Below are 15,168 nucleotides of genomic sequence, written 5' to 3' on the forward strand. Positions count from 1 at the left end.
AAAGTCTCTTGGTAGCTGGTGTAATAAATCTTCAACCGGAATTCAGGTAACTCACCTTTGAGCCACGATGAGGAAGAGGGGAAGAGCTGGGCAGAGGGACATCCCACGCGGCTGCCCCCCTTGGAAGGCGTTCTCAGACATGGCGTTTAAGGTCTGCTGGGGTGTCTTCAGGTAGCTGGAGCTCCCAAGACTGGGGTGTCATGTCCTTTGAATATTTCTCGAAAGATAAAATACTCTGACTGCCCGTGTATTTCAAGTCTTGTGCATGTAATGAGAACCTTTGCTTCCAGTGCCAGATGCTCTGAAAGGGGGTAAGATGTTAATTCACAGTCAGTAAAGTTCCCTCCTACTTTCACTGTGAAGGATCTGGGATCCCACCCAGCTGAACTGTCGGGGCTGCGTGGCAGTCACAGCTGTGAAGGGTTCAGGAGGTTTGTTTGTCACCTCTTCTGGGTGGCAGGCCCCTTGCTCCCTTTTCCATCAAGGCCTTGTGTTCCTGTAAGAGATGACACACATGACGACTCCTCTCTCGTCCTGGGTTCACTTGCCCGTCTGGAAAGGCCCCCTTCCCCTCTGGCAGGTGGTGCCTCAGCTCCAGAAGCAGCCCCTCCGGAGGCTGTGTTGCTGTGCCCAGAGGCTTCTGTGCTTCACGAGTCTTACTGGAAACCCTCCCCAAGGCACGCTCGCACATTGGGGGGCCGTGGGCTGGCCTTGGAAGGACAGTCCTGCTGCTGTAAATGGCACCCGAGAAGATGCCTGGGGAAGATTTCGCTGGTGTAGGCAGGAGGGGGAGATGCAATATGCAAAGGGATGGAGGGGGGGTGGGACCCATCTATCCATCCGTCCATCCATCCATGCACTTAGGTATGGATTTATTAATTTCTTTTCTTTTTTTCAGCAGGCATTTGAAGGCTCTAAGCCTGCTGCTGGAGTTACAAACACAGGACACTCTCGTGTCCTGCTCTCTCATGGCCAAGAGTGACATGTAAACAGAGATTCATTCCACAGTGTGAAAATCACCAAGGTGAAGTGCATGCGGGTGGAGAGGAGGGCAGAGATTTGGGAGCAGGGCTGGGTGACCAGGGGACGCTCCAGAGTTCACCTTCAGGCCAGCTCTTGAACTAGGGGGGCTGAAAGGGCTGAGTTACTGTCCGCATGAGAGTCCGGCATGGACGAAAGTGTGGCCTGTGGCAGGACGTCCTCCAGGTGGACAAGATGACAGGTGCAGGTGCTGATCACCCGGGGCCCCGGGGACCTGGCTACGGGATTTTCACTTTATTCTACAGGAGCTGGGGCCTTACGAAGGGATGTGATAACAGTCAGAAGTGCATTTTGTAAAATCGTTCTGCAGGGCTCTTTGGTGGACGAGGAAAAGAGGCCAGATGGGAAGCAAGTGTCCAGGAAGGAGGTGCCGATGCCGAGCTGAGGGGAGCAGCGTGGAGGTCACTCCCCGGGAAGTGAGTGTGGAGTGTGCTCCCCGGGAAGGTCACTCCCCGGGAGCAGTGTGGAGTGTGCTCCCCGGGAAGAGGCTTTGTCAGGAGGTGAGGGAGAGACATGGATGGAGGTGAGACAAGGCTCAGGGGCTGATGCCGGGGCCACCAGGAGATCCGGAAAACAGGCCGCAGGTGTGACGGGTGTGCTGGGTGGGTAATGGATGTTGGTGAGTATTGTTCAGGTTAGGGGTCTGTGCACATTCAGGTGGGGAGGTCTCACAGACAGTTGTAAACACGTCTGAGCTCAGGAGGGAGGAGGGAGAGACACGGGGGTGATGGGCAGCACAGACATGGGGGTGATGGGTAGTAGCCATAGAAATTCTCTGGAAGCCCTCTGACGAGGTCCTAGCTTATTAATTAGCATCTCTACAGCACATCACAGTGTTGGTTCATATTAAGCTTGTGATGAGCTCAAAATGTAGGACTTTTCCATCAGAACTGCCGACAGTTCAAGTCTCTGCCATCGCATTCCTGGACGACTGATCCTTTGAGTTCAAATGCATGACCTCACGTCTGGTTATCTCTAGTCTGACTCTGGCCTACGGGGCCCGGCTGATGTGCGGCCCTCTGAGTCCTGTGGCCCCTGCCGCCATGGTGCGGTCCCACTGGCGGGGCTGTTGACCAAGCAGGGCCCTGCGGCTCCTCCGGGTGTGGCTCTGACCCTGGGAGCTCCTGCCTGCAGCTCAGCGCCCCCCAGTTCTGTGCGTGGGGCACAAAGACGCCACCTGCTTGAGGGGCAGTGGTCGTTGTCATGAGGTCCCTGAATGAGTGTGTGGGCAGAGGTCACAGGTCATGTGCCTTGGCCGTCCTGGACGTACCCACCTGACTGTGGTTTCGGGCCCCCTTTCCTGTCCCTGGAAGAGTTTTAAACTGGAAGGACGCTTAGATGGCCCGCTGTGTTGAAGGGAAAACAGGAGTCAGAAAAAGCCCCGCTCTCTGCCAGGGACTGTCCCAACCCAAATCACAAGACAATTTCTTTGTTATTTGTGGAAAGATGGTGAGGAATTTAGAGAAATGGTATAAGTGGTTAAAATCTTTTACTTCGTCTTTCTTAAACATCACATTTTCAGAGACTGGCAGGCAAATTAGAAGGGAAGAGCGGGCGTGTGGGTGGCGTGTGGGAGCCCAGTTTGAAGCTGTGATGTCTGTTTCCCAGCAGCACATGGGTTCTAGGTTTAGATGCTCCCCAAGATTCGCCCCAGTTTGGGGCGTTCGACCTCGCCAGTCCTGGCCTAGTTGTTGGGGGCAGGGTGTGTGGCCAGGATGGCCCGGAACCAAGAAGGCCGTGGAAATCCAACCGCCTCTGCACTTAGCAGCTAACTTCTTTTACATTAGCCAGGGGCAAGGAAAAGTTTGTTTTTTTTTAAATTGGGGTAGAATTGTTTTACAATGTTGCGTTCGTTTCTACTGTACAGCGAAGTGGAGTTCCCTGTGCTGTACAGCAGGTTCTTATTACTTATCCATTTTATACCTATTAGTGTACACATGTCAATCTCAGTCTCCCAATTCATCCCACCTCCCTCCCCCCCTCCCCGCTTTCCCCCCTTGGTGTCCATATGTTTGTTCTCTACATCTGTGTCTCTATTTCTGCCTTGCAAACCAGTTCATCTGTACCATTTTTCTAGATTCCACATACATGCGTTACCATACGGTATTTGTTTTTCTCTTTCTGACTTAACTTCACTCTGTATGACAGTCTCTAGGTCCGTACATGTCTCTACAAATGACCCAACAAGGAAACGTTTTGTCGACAAGGAATATCTCTTGTGGTTGGTTAGCAGGTTAAAAAGCTGTGAGTCAGGCATAGACAATTTCTCCTTCAGTTTGCGTGTCACGCAGATCATGAGATGGGCAGATGAGGCCAAAACCGATTAGAAGTGAGGAGCAGCTGCCCCTGTGTGGATCCTCAGCGTGTCCTTCCTGGGACTTACACCCCCTCCCCCAGCCCTGCCCCCCCCCCCCCCCGCAACCCCATCCCATCCCATCGCCTCTGGTTGCCGGTCCACTCATCTTGTCTTGCTCCGTCCACCGGGACCCGGGCAGCGGTGCAGCGTCAGTGCCCTGGCCCTGGGGGAGGGCACGCCCCTCCTCCCCCTCCTGCAGGTGAGGGTGGTCATGATGGCCCCCTCCCCCAACAAAGCTGTCGATGCCCCCTGCCAAGCCGTGGTCCCCTGTGGTCAGAGGGCCGCTCAGCCTCGGGCTGCCTTTTTGAAGGGACCTGAGCTCCCGATGGACACTCCGGCCCAGTGCAGGCAGGGAGGGGCTTCGGGAGGGCCTTGGAGAGAGGTGCTGCCTGGGAGCGGGGTGGGTGGGTGGGGAAGGTTCCAGGAGGTGCTCATGTGGTCAGAGGGGAGGCATGTGGCGTGGGGCCCGATGGACCAGCGTCTCCTCTGTCGTGCCAGCCGGGTTGGTTCTGTGCGGCCTCCACCCCATCACTCGGTGCAGGTCCTTCCTGAGGAGTCGGCTCAAAACAATAAACACTAAGTCAATGTGCTCGGGGCATTTTCACCTTTCTTGGTCTCCAGCTTTGTGAGACAGAAAGACGGCCTTGGCTTTTCAACAGCTCAGGCTTTCCCTGGGAACAGGAAGCCGTCTGGGTTTCGGCGCTGGAGGGGTGCTGGGCGAGGTCCCACGCCAGTCCACACTGTCTTTATTTCTGTAGCTCTACAGTAATGCTTATCATTGAAAATAACTGTATTGTAAAGATGAAGTGCATTTTGTGTGTGTGTGTGCGGTACGCGGGCCTCTCAACTGTTGTGGCCTCTCCCGTTGCGGAGCACAGGCTCCGGACGCGCAGGCTCAGCGGCCATGGCTCACGGGCCCAGCCGCTCCGCGGCGTGTGGGATCTTCCCGGACCGGGGCACGAACCCACATCCCCTGCGTCGGCAGGCGGACTCTCAACCACTGCGCCACCAGGGAAGCCCCTTGCTGTGGTTAACTTGCGCTTCCTGGTCACGATGGCGCCTGGCTTCTCTACTGTGCACCAGGGAAGCCCCTTGCTGTGGTTAACTTGCGCTTCCTGGTCCTGATGGCGCCTGGCTTCTCTACTGTGCTTGCTGCCATTTTTCACATGATCTCCTGTCAACTCTCTGCTCAAGTCTTTTGCTCTCTCTTTCGTAACGTCCCCGTTCAACCCCTCGTCCTGCTCTTCACTGGATGAGGTAGGTGGACGCAGAAATCAGTGGGAGAAATATGTTAATTCCAGAAGCTGGGGAAGTTCTAGTCCAATGCTGTCTTTACCTTCTCTTTAGTTGTTTCTGGTTTCTCGAGGCCTCTCTCAGTCGGGAGTTATTCTGTCCTCTTCATGCTTCTACAATACACCTGTGGGACCTCTGTCTGTCCACCCACACATCTGTCCACTCGGTGGCCTGCTCGGGGAGAGGCAGTGCCTGGGCTCTCTCCCTGTCCCTGCTGGTCTTGGGATGGGACCCTCCTGGGCACCCCTTTGGTCCTCCTGGCCCCTGTCCTACTGCAGACTGCGACCAGCCTCATACAGCCTGACACGGCCTGGCTCTGTCCTCTCGCTCCAGTGGTCCCCAACCCCCGGGCTGTGGACTGGTACCAGTCCACGGCCCGTTAGGAACCGGGCTGCACAGAAAGAGGTGAGTGGTGGGCGAGTGAGTGAGGTTTCATCTGCTGCCCCCCATTGCTCCCCATCGCTCACATTACCACCTGAACCATGCCCACACCCTGTCCATGGAAAAATTACCTTCCACGAAACCGGTCCCTTGTGCCAAAAAGGTTGGGGACCGCTGTCCTGCTCGGTCCTTCTCTGATACCTCAGTGAGGGACATCCTGGACCCATGTGGCCCCCACACATCCCACCTGGACATCTGGGGCAGGACAGCATTCCAGGGAGCCGAGGGGTAGATGAGGGGGGTCGTGAGACTTCTCACCCAGTGCCCCCCCGATTGAGTGTCTGGGGGCCTGAGCTGCGGCCAGGCAGCGAGGTGGACTTTCCCTTCCCTCTCTCACCCCCGTCCCTCACCCCTGCTCCTGGGATCACAGCCCCACATGCCCTTGACTCAGACTCTGCTTTTGGAGGCTGCAGGCTGAGGGAGTCCAGAATGTGGTGCCTGATCCTGCTTCCACGTGGAAAGCCCTGCAGTGGCTGACCTTTAGAACAAGTGTCGTGTTACAGTGCGGCTGCGGGGCTCTCCCGGGGCCAGCCCCTGCCTCCCTCCACCACCCCTACTTCTCCAGCAGAACCCCAACTCCCCTCAGAAGGGATGCACAGTGAATTCCGCTTGGGCTGCGGGTGGCAGGGAGCTCAGGGAAGTCTTCCCAGGAGAAGGATGCTTGAGCAGCCTCTTGAATTGTGTCTGTGGAGTTGTAGGGGTTATAGTGTAGAGGTCATGTTATAGGGGTCATGGTGTAGCGGTTAGGGTGTAGGGGTCATGTTTTAGGGGTTAAGGTGTAGGGGTTATAGTGTAGAGGTCACAGTGTAGGGGGTCACGGTATAGGGGTCAGAGTGTAGGGGTTATAGTGTAGAGGTCATAGTGTAGGGGTCACGGTGTAGGGGCCAGAGTGTAGTGGTCATGGTGTAGTGGGTTAAGGTGTAGAGGTCATGTAGAGGGGTAGGGTCTAGAGATCATTGAGTAGGAGTCAGAGTATAATGGTTAGTGTGTAGGGGTTATGAGTACAAGCTTGGAAGTCAGACTGTTGATTTCAGCTCCAATTCTGCCCCCCTCCTAGCCGTGTCAAATTACTTACCTCTCTGAGACACAGTTCCTTCATCTGTGAGAACAGGGTGTCGCTCACATCTGCGGTGCAGGATTGCTATGGGGCTTAAGGGATGGCTGGTGTGCGGTGCCTGGCACTTGGTGACTGGTCAGTCAGTGCTCTTTGTATGTGCTAAGTGTGTTTTCTGAGTGGGTCCCCCCAGGGCCTGGGTGTTGAGGCCATTCACTCACTCAGTAGAGTATGTCCTCCTAAGGCTGGAGACCTGTGTTAAACACCCAGGAATTTCTGCTCTGCTCAGGAAGCCTGAGGACTGAGCAGATAATGAGACATGCGCTGCGATGAACGGTACTCCAGGTGGGGTCTACAAGAGTGTCTGCTGTAGCCCAGAGGTTCTCAAAGTAGGGTCCCCAGAACAGCTTCAGCATCACCTGGATATTTGTTAGAAATGCAGATTCTTGGAGCCCATCCCAGACTTGCTAGATCAGAGGCTCTGGGCTGAGGTCTCCCAATCTGTGTTTTAACCAGCCCTCTGGGTGTTCTGGTGACCTAGAAAACCCCTGGGGGGCAGGACAATGCAGCATCCTGCCCTAAGGACCCAAATAAGATGAGGCTTACTTCCCCAGTAAACCAAGTGTTCCTGCCCTGCGCCCATCCTGATTTCCACCCTTACTCTTGGGATGGCCATTGACTAGTCACATCTCTCAGGCTGACCTGGATACTCTCTCCACTCTCTGCCTCTGTCCCGTGTCTGCCATGTCACCCTCGCTGGAGGGAATGCACTGGAATTTCCAGGGGCTGATAAAGATGACAAGACAGCTGCTGCTACTCTTTGGACAGAAAAGCTTGTCCCCATAACCAGCAGGGCCAGACTAAGAGAGAGGATTTATATCTGTGTCTGTCCATGGGTGCAACGCCCCTAACGCAGATACAGTTTCTGGAAGTCTCCATAAGCTTCGTCAGCCCAGGCTGACCCCCAGTGGCTGAGAGAGGAGGCCCCGGAACCAGACCCTAAGATGGTTCATGGGCAGGTGATTTCTAAGGAAGTGCTCCCAGGTGAAGCGGGCAGGGAGTGGGGGAGGTGGGTGGGAGGGGAGAGGCTGCCAATGTGGGCTGACCCCACGGGGAGATCTCTGTCTTGCCTGGGTTCCACCTGTCTTTGGCCACGGGAGCACAGTAAAGAGGTGACAGTAAAGAGGTGACCCTGGTCTTCTCTAGGGAGACACTGGTCGTCTCTTATCTAATTGTTGCCCATCCACCTCACCTGCCACAGTGACACAGGCTAGTGGAAAACTGTGAGGATGATCCCCAAGGCTGAGGTGATTGATGCTCATACTTGATCCTTGGGGAAGATAAACCAATAGCAGGTACAAAGATTTAGGTGGATGATGTCTTAATAATAACAATAAAGAGCAGGGATACTTCATTCCCCTGTAAAGCACCCCAAACTGACACACTTACCTGCTCTTTACAAACAAACCACCAGTGGGCGTTTGTCCAGTAGAAGGACCTTATTGCATGTTGGTCACGACCCAGAGCACGTGTTTCTGGAAGCCCCCATAGCCAGGTGGCATTAGCAGATGGTTGGAATCGTTTCTGAGTTGGGAGGCGGCCAGCCCTGGGCTCCTGTGGCGGCACCATGTGTGATTTCAAAAGGAAAACCCAACAAGGATCTCTGCAGTCACTGGAGCCGGGGCTCGTGGCTGTTCAAGCAGCATGTTTTCCGGAGAGGTTTTATCATTAACCTTTGATTTTGCGCATACATTCAGGCCGTCTCGTTCAAACAAGGGCAGTAAAAGACATATTTCCAAAGAAATCAAGGACTGTGTCTGGGGGAGAGGACAGACTGGCAGATGGGAAAACTGCTGGTTGGGGTCACATATGCCCAGATTTTCTGCAGCAGGAAAGCACCCCAGAGGGTCATCTCACTCGGGCATTTCGGATGTGTTCCCGGGTCCTGGGAGGGCGACACCGAAGGGGCCGGGCTAGGGTGGGTGGGAGAAAGCTCTCACTGTATCAGAGGTGCCCATTTACAATTTCTACATGTGTGCCTGCCGTGGACAAGCCGTTTTGACTTCAGTGCGTGCAGGGCTTTGCTTGAAAACATAGTTCTGCTATGAAAACGTTAGAAAAGCACCGAGCCCATTTCCTCCTCTCCCTTTGCACCGATGAACCAGAGGCACAAGAGGCTCAGCAAAGCACATCGCTGGTTGCCCTGTGAGACGGTGACAGACACCAGCCTTATCAACGCCAGTCTGGCTTTTACTCCACCAAACGATTATCTGATTAAAAACTTGGCAGGTTCGCTTGAAATGGGACACTGGACCTCCAGAAACATCCTGAGGGGGGGCAGCCATGGGCTGGCGTGGAGCCTGGCTCTTCCTGAATACAGGGTCTGGTCTTTCCCCTGAATCTTCCCTACATCGAAATCTGTCCTGTCTCTGTCTTTTTTGGACTTAAGCCTTTATTTGTTTGAAATCGGCTTGAAACACCTGCTGTGCCTTTTCCATCATCGTCACCAGCTCATTTGCACAACATGTTAGGGTTTACGACAGCTTTTCCAGGGATGGTCAGGTTAACAGTAGTGCCGTGAAGCAGGTTGTTATGTCCCTAATGGGTCCGAGGTGACTTGTCTAACTTTTCTCCACCCGTAGGTACTGGTGGCAGCGGACGTGCGCCCCAGAATTGTCTCCTACTCATTCCACGGCAGGCAGAAGGCTCGCTCCTGTAGGGTCGGCTGCTTCTGTTGGCTCCTTATTCAGCAAATACCTCTGGCATGTCTGCTCTGTTGCAGGCACTGTTCCAGACACTGGGGGACAGCAGAGGACAGAGTCCCTGAACCCAAGGGTCTGGACGCCAGTGGGGCTGGTCTTCAGAATCCCTGGGCCGCCTGCGTTGATACCCACCTGTGTTTAACCACCGAGTTCTAGGCTCCAGGGGTGTCCTGCCGTCTTCTCTCCTCCACTTACCTGGCACAGGAAGGTCCTTAGGGCCAGATGTCCAGACCATCCTTCGCTCCCCGCCTTCCTGGTTTATCTCTGCCGGCTCTTCTCTCAAGAAGGGAATCCACAATTTCTTATGCCTTTGGGCACATTGCCCGTTTGTTTTACTTGAATTTTAGAAACCAGGGAGGGTAGAACAGTCCTCACTTTCTTCACCAGCTCCCCCATTGCAGACCCCGAGTACGTCCTGTCTGTCTCTGGAAGACAGTCCCCCGGCTGGACCCCTGTCAGTGGCCGAGCCCCCATCTGTGGGCCTGCGGTGCCGTGGGGACGCCTCGCTGCTGCAGGACGTGTGGCCAGCGGCTCCCAGGCCAGGGGCTCCGGAGCCCAGCGTGGAGGGGACACGTGGGGTCGGGCGGAGGAGGGGCACCAGCTTCTCCCTGGAGGATGAGGCAGCTGAGCGGGGACCAGGACAGCGGCTGGGGGATACAAGGTCCCGTAATATTGCGTTGACTCAGCCTTCAGTCTGATGGGTGAGGCCCTCTTGGTGAAATGTGTGTGGCTTAAAACCGAGACTGTAAACCAAATAGGAATTTGGTTTGCTTCACGAGTCAAGATAATTGTACTTTGAAAAATGTTTTCAACATAACATTAATTTTGACCTTTATGTGAAGTGTGACGTGTGTTTTTAAAATGGGTATTCACGCGTGACACATTTTCCATTATCACCTTATCAGATTTTCTGAGTTGCTGCCGCAGTAGGTTGGTCAGGTGTTTAACATAAGCAATCAGTTATTTTTATGCTCCTGCAAGGACAGGTTATAGTGGGGATTGAACGGAATTTTATTTTTTTTTCCTTCCAGGAGTCTCAAGAACAAAGGCCACGGGAGGGTGGTGGGTCCTGACACCAGGACCCGCTGGCTGGGATGGAGGGATGGAAAGTGAGGGAGGGGACAGCAAGGCATCGGCCGTCAGTGTACTCCTCACTCCTGCCCCTGGAGGGACTTGTGACGGGGCCTGGCAGTGCTTTCCTGTACCCTTTGATCTAAGATCTCCTTGTGAAATGCCTGAAACGCACGTTGAAGATTTTTGTGGATTCCCGCTGGAGCCACTGGCTTCCTGAGCTGACTTTCCCTTCTGCCAGAGCTGTCCCAGCCCAGGGACTGAGGGGCCCAGAAGCTGGGCTCTCTCCCTCCAATCCCCATTTCTAGTCGGCTAAGGGCTCCTTCTGGGGATCCACCCTCTGTCCCTTCCCGCCGGACCCCACGATAGGAAAGCCCTCAGGCAGGGTCTCCAGGGCCCGCAGGGGAAGCTACGGATGTGCCAGGAGCCAGGAGAGCTGGGGTTTGTGGCCAGGGTACCCTAGGCGCCATGGTTTTTATGGGACAATTTGGGAACATGGTGACCGGTGTAAAACCTTTGGGAATTAGTATGGAGCAGAGTCTATTTAGATGGGAAAAAAGTATATTGTCTGTGCTTCAAGTTTACTGGGGGGACTCAGGGACTAGAGGATTGGGATAAAGCCACGTGATCTGGATTCCCATTTAACAGAACAAGCACAAGCACCGCATTGTTCTAGCCTTCCACACTCAGTTTTCAAAATCACTTGGCAGCAATAGTGGCCTTAGCTGCTGAGAAAATATGGTTACTGAAAATCTAAAATAATACATTATAAACCATTTAAAGCAGTAAGAGAATTCACACTCTTAGGAGCTTGGAAGAAATTAGCCATCTTTAAATACCTCAGTAAACAAAGACTGTATTACACTTCATAAGCACAAAAATTGCAGGAACTGCTTTGTTCATTTCAGAGGAGAGACACCAAGCACTGTTTGGTACTCGGGTATTTGCCCACAAGTGTTTAGGTGCTTCGTTGGGGAAGAGAACCCGAGATCTTTCCACTGAGAGGCGGTCTGGGCCCGGCGCGTGGGAGGTGGTGGTGTGTCTGGGGGGGTGTGGGGCGGGAAGAACGGAGCTGGAATCCAGCGGGAATTCTTTCCGTCTCACCTCACTGTGTGCACTTGCGTCCCTTTCCTGTCCTTTCACAGCCTGGTTTCCTTTTCGGGAATTACACTTTCTCCAAGGGGCCAGCGTAGGGGCCAGTTCAGGCCAAGCCGCCAGGTCTTCCCTCCGCAGTGTTTGCATCTTGTGTCAACGGTGGCTGCTATGTCCGCCCCAGAGATGGCAGCCGGGAGAGGTCACCCGCCGCAGTGAGTATCCTTCTTTCTCCTCGTCCCCGGGGGGCCTGTCCCCAGCCTCGCCCCTGCACCTATGGGCTTCTGATAGCTTCCAGTGAATTCTCTGGGTCGGAGCAATTCTTACGAGCACTGAATTCTGGCTGATATACTTCCCCACCACCAGCTGCTCTATAACCCGCGGCTGTGACGGTCCTTGCATCCTTCTCACGTCTCGTCGATGCGATGCACGCGGTCTGTGATTTAGGTTTGAGGACTCACATCATAGCAGATGTGGCCAGGGGCCTTCCCTTACCTCTGTAGCTCATGCCAGCCAGACTCCACTGCCAGCACCTATGTCTCTCGGCTCCCTGGGCTCAGGAGCCCCAGACTTTGTAGGGCAGAGACAACTGTCCCTGCTGTGCCCTTTCTGAAGCCCGGTTACTAAGGCAGCACAGCAGCCGTACTGAAATTAATGGTGTGAAGCATGATGAAGCAGTGCTTCCCACCATTAATTTCTGCATGGCTGCTGCGCTGCATTGGCAACGGAACGGGGTGGGGTGGGGTGAGAGCTGGGAGCAGGGAGGGCACCCCCGGTCATCTCAGGACGAGCAAGGCCAAGGGTACATGGGACAGAGCAGAGGCCCCTGGGTGGGAAGTGGCCAGGCTGGGCTGGGGCTCAGAAGCCACCCTAGGGCCTCTGGACGTTTCTGTCTTTTCTGCAGCGGGGAGGGGGGTGGCAGGTAGAAGCCAGCCTGTGGCGGAGCTCCATGGTTTGTTACAAAAGTGCCAACGTAAACAGCTGTGCCCAAGGAGCCTATGTTTGGTGTAAACCCTGGAGCAACTGAATTCCTGAAGTTCAAATCCACAGAGATGCACATGTTACTCCCCACATCTGTCCCTTCACTGGGATGGAAGCTGCCATGGCTGCCCTGGTCTCTGTCACATCTCAAAGGGGGGAATTGTCCACCTGGAGAAACCATGATCTGAGGGCATGTGCCTGGATGCCCTTCAGGTGTCGTGCTCAGCCCTGGGTGGGCGCACCAGCTCTCACACCGGGAGAGGTGGGGAGGGGGCGTCCACGCCCCCGGCAGGGATCACAGACGCTGTGGCCCGTCCGAGGCAGGGCGGGAACAGACCCCAGAGCAGAGTCCCTGGTAGGGCCAGTGCCGTGCTGGACTCCAGGCCCCATAGGCCAGTCAGGGGCCCAGCGGGACATGGAGGGTCCTGACGGTCACAGGCGTTGGCCCTGGGGTCCAACAGGAGTGGATGCAAGGCCAGCTCTCCTTGCGTTTGGGATGTAGAGTAAGACTCTTGAGACCTTATTCTCATGAGCAAGTGGGGTGATAATTGTCCCCAAACCACAGGGTTGTTGTGGGGCTGCAGGGGACCTGTGATGTGCCCTCAGGTGCACAGCGTGTGATGGGTGCAGCCGTCCTCACTAGTGGTTCTCTTCCTGCTCCTTCAGTGATGACAGGGGCTTGAGGGCAGAATATCTGGACACTCCCTGCAGAGGAGCTCCATAGACCCCGGGGCTCCTGGAAGCAGTTTGGAGAAGAAGGCTTTGCCTGACTCCCTTGTGGACGAGGGTGGTGGCTGGAGCCCAGAGGTGAGGGACTGTCCCCACCGCTGGGCTAGGGACCGAGGCTGTGGGTGTTTGTGAGGCAAGGGCTTGTTCATACTGCACTGCGCACGGAGAGACCCTCAGAGGCTGGGATGCGACATGCCTTTGCTGGGCTGCGGCTGGTGTTGAAACGCATCCCTATGGTTTCCTCCTTTGGGCTAAAGAGTTGGCCTTTGATAATGTGCAAATTCAGCTGCCTTCTTTTGTTTGGATCTAGTTCATCCATTCATTCAAATATATGTTGGGTAGCTCCTGTGTGCTAGGAAATTTTCTGGGTGCTGGGGGAGAAAGTGGTGAGTTAAATGGACAAAAATCCTTGTCTATGAAGAGTTTCATCCCAGTGGGAAAGGAGGAAGATTGTAGACAAGACAAATAAGAACAGGGTACAGGTTGTTGGGAACTGGTGAGTTCTAGGAAGAAGAATAAGGAAGGAGATAAGGATTGATGATGGAGGGAGGGAGGATGGGGGAGGGACAAGGGCGGCGTCCAGGCAGAGCAACAGCAAATGCAGACGCTTCCCGGCTCCGTGTTCCGTGGTCCTGGTATGGGCAGACGTGGGGGGGGGGGGGGACACAGCAGCTGAGAGTTCAGGGCAGTGGACGGTGGTGCTCTGGGCGACGGGTCTGGATGGGGTCCTGCCCTGGCCGTGGTGAGCGTGGTGGGAATGGCTGCTTTGCCCGGGAGAGTGACTGCTATGTTGTCCAACCTCTCCTGCAGAACAGGGCCAGGAAGCATGAGGCCACCCACGTCCCCTCCCTGACCACTCAGTGCCACAGCCTGGTGGGCTGGTGTCCTCCCCATCCAGCCTCCTATCTGCTCCGGCTGCGTCTCTGGTGTGTCTTCCCAGACAAGCCTCTTGCCCTCACGTCCTGCCTCAGGGTCTGGTTCTGGGGAGACCCAGCCCGGATGCTGTAAGCATCACCCTCATGGCTCCGTACACGCACACAGTGCGGTGACTGTGGCCTCGGGTTGGGGGCCCCTCCGCCACGCAGGTGGGCGCTGGGGGGCTGGGAACACAGCCCGTCCTCACAGAGTGAGAAGCCCTCTGTGCTCCTCGCCGGCATCACACTTGGGAATGTGAACTGGGCCAGTGTGAACTGTGAGCCCTTAGCACTCCCATCTGCACTGAGCTGCGGTCTGCTGGGGGTGGGTGGTGGCTCTCGTGCGCTGTCCCCAGGCATGGGGACTTGGTTAAGTACACACACTCGGTCACCTCACTGTGCAAACAGGTACTCCTGAGGGAAATACCTTAGGGAATTTTGCTTTAGGCCACAGAGAGCGATCCGGTTTAAGTGGCCTGAGCAGAGGGTTGTTTAGAACTAGAACCTTGTGAAACTGGCTCTTTGGTGGGACCCTCGCCCCTCACTTGGGACGTTTCCGTCCAGGAAAGGAACACCTCTGGCCTCTCATTTCCCCCTTGCGCCTTCCTTCCCCGGTGATGAGGGGCGCTTTATGGAGTTGGACAGTGTAGGGAGAAGGAATCCGGCTCCTTCTTGCCTTGGTTTGAGGGCTGTACTTCCCTGCAGGATGTGGCTGGTAAGCACAGGGCACCCTGCCCAGGCCGAGGGCTGTGCGCTCAGAGCTTCTGTCACTGGTGGTGAAGGGCCTCTTCCAAGGCTCAGGACGCGGAAGCTTGTCTGCGCACCTTGCATCTTGGCTGCGTCTCCAGGATGGGTGGTGCTGGTTTCTGACGACTAGATTGGCAGTTGATGTGTCTCAGCTGGTTTTGAAATTGGTAATTAGTGTGACTCTGTTGGTTCTGAACTTGAGTGGGAAATGGAGGCACACGATCCATGGACCCCTCTGAACGTGAGCACGTGAGCTTTTCTTGTGGCTGCTGCACACGGTGGCAGCCTGGCTGGCTTCTTGTGACAGGAGAACACTGGTGGGCGACCTTCATTTCCCCCGGCGATGTGCGCTGTGGCGGGAACATGGCAGTGGGTCCTGCCAGCCCTGCCGAGGCCGGGCCACCTCCGGGTGACCAGGTGGCCCCCCCATCAGCCTCGGAAAGTTGCTCCTGTTCCACAGCTGCAGCGGGTGCTGGGCGTTACTGTCAGCCCCAACGTGTGAACAACCAGAATTTTGGGAAACTTTTCCAAGGAACTCCTCCAGGGTATGGACAGTTTCTCCATGGGGTGGAGCTGCCCCAGGAAGCCAGGAGATGGGCCCCAAGTCATCCATGGCATCCTCCCCTCACCCAGCCTGGAGGAGATAAACTGTAACAGCTAAGACAGAAACTCAACAAAAGCAAGCAA

Source organism: Monodon monoceros, unplaced genomic scaffold (assembly GCF_005190385.1).
Source record: "Monodon monoceros isolate NGI ecotype Baffin Bay Population unplaced genomic scaffold, NGI_Narwhal_1 Super_Scaffold_13, whole genome shotgun sequence".
Classification (NCBI taxonomy): Eukaryota; Metazoa; Chordata; class Mammalia; order Artiodactyla; family Monodontidae; genus Monodon; species Monodon monoceros.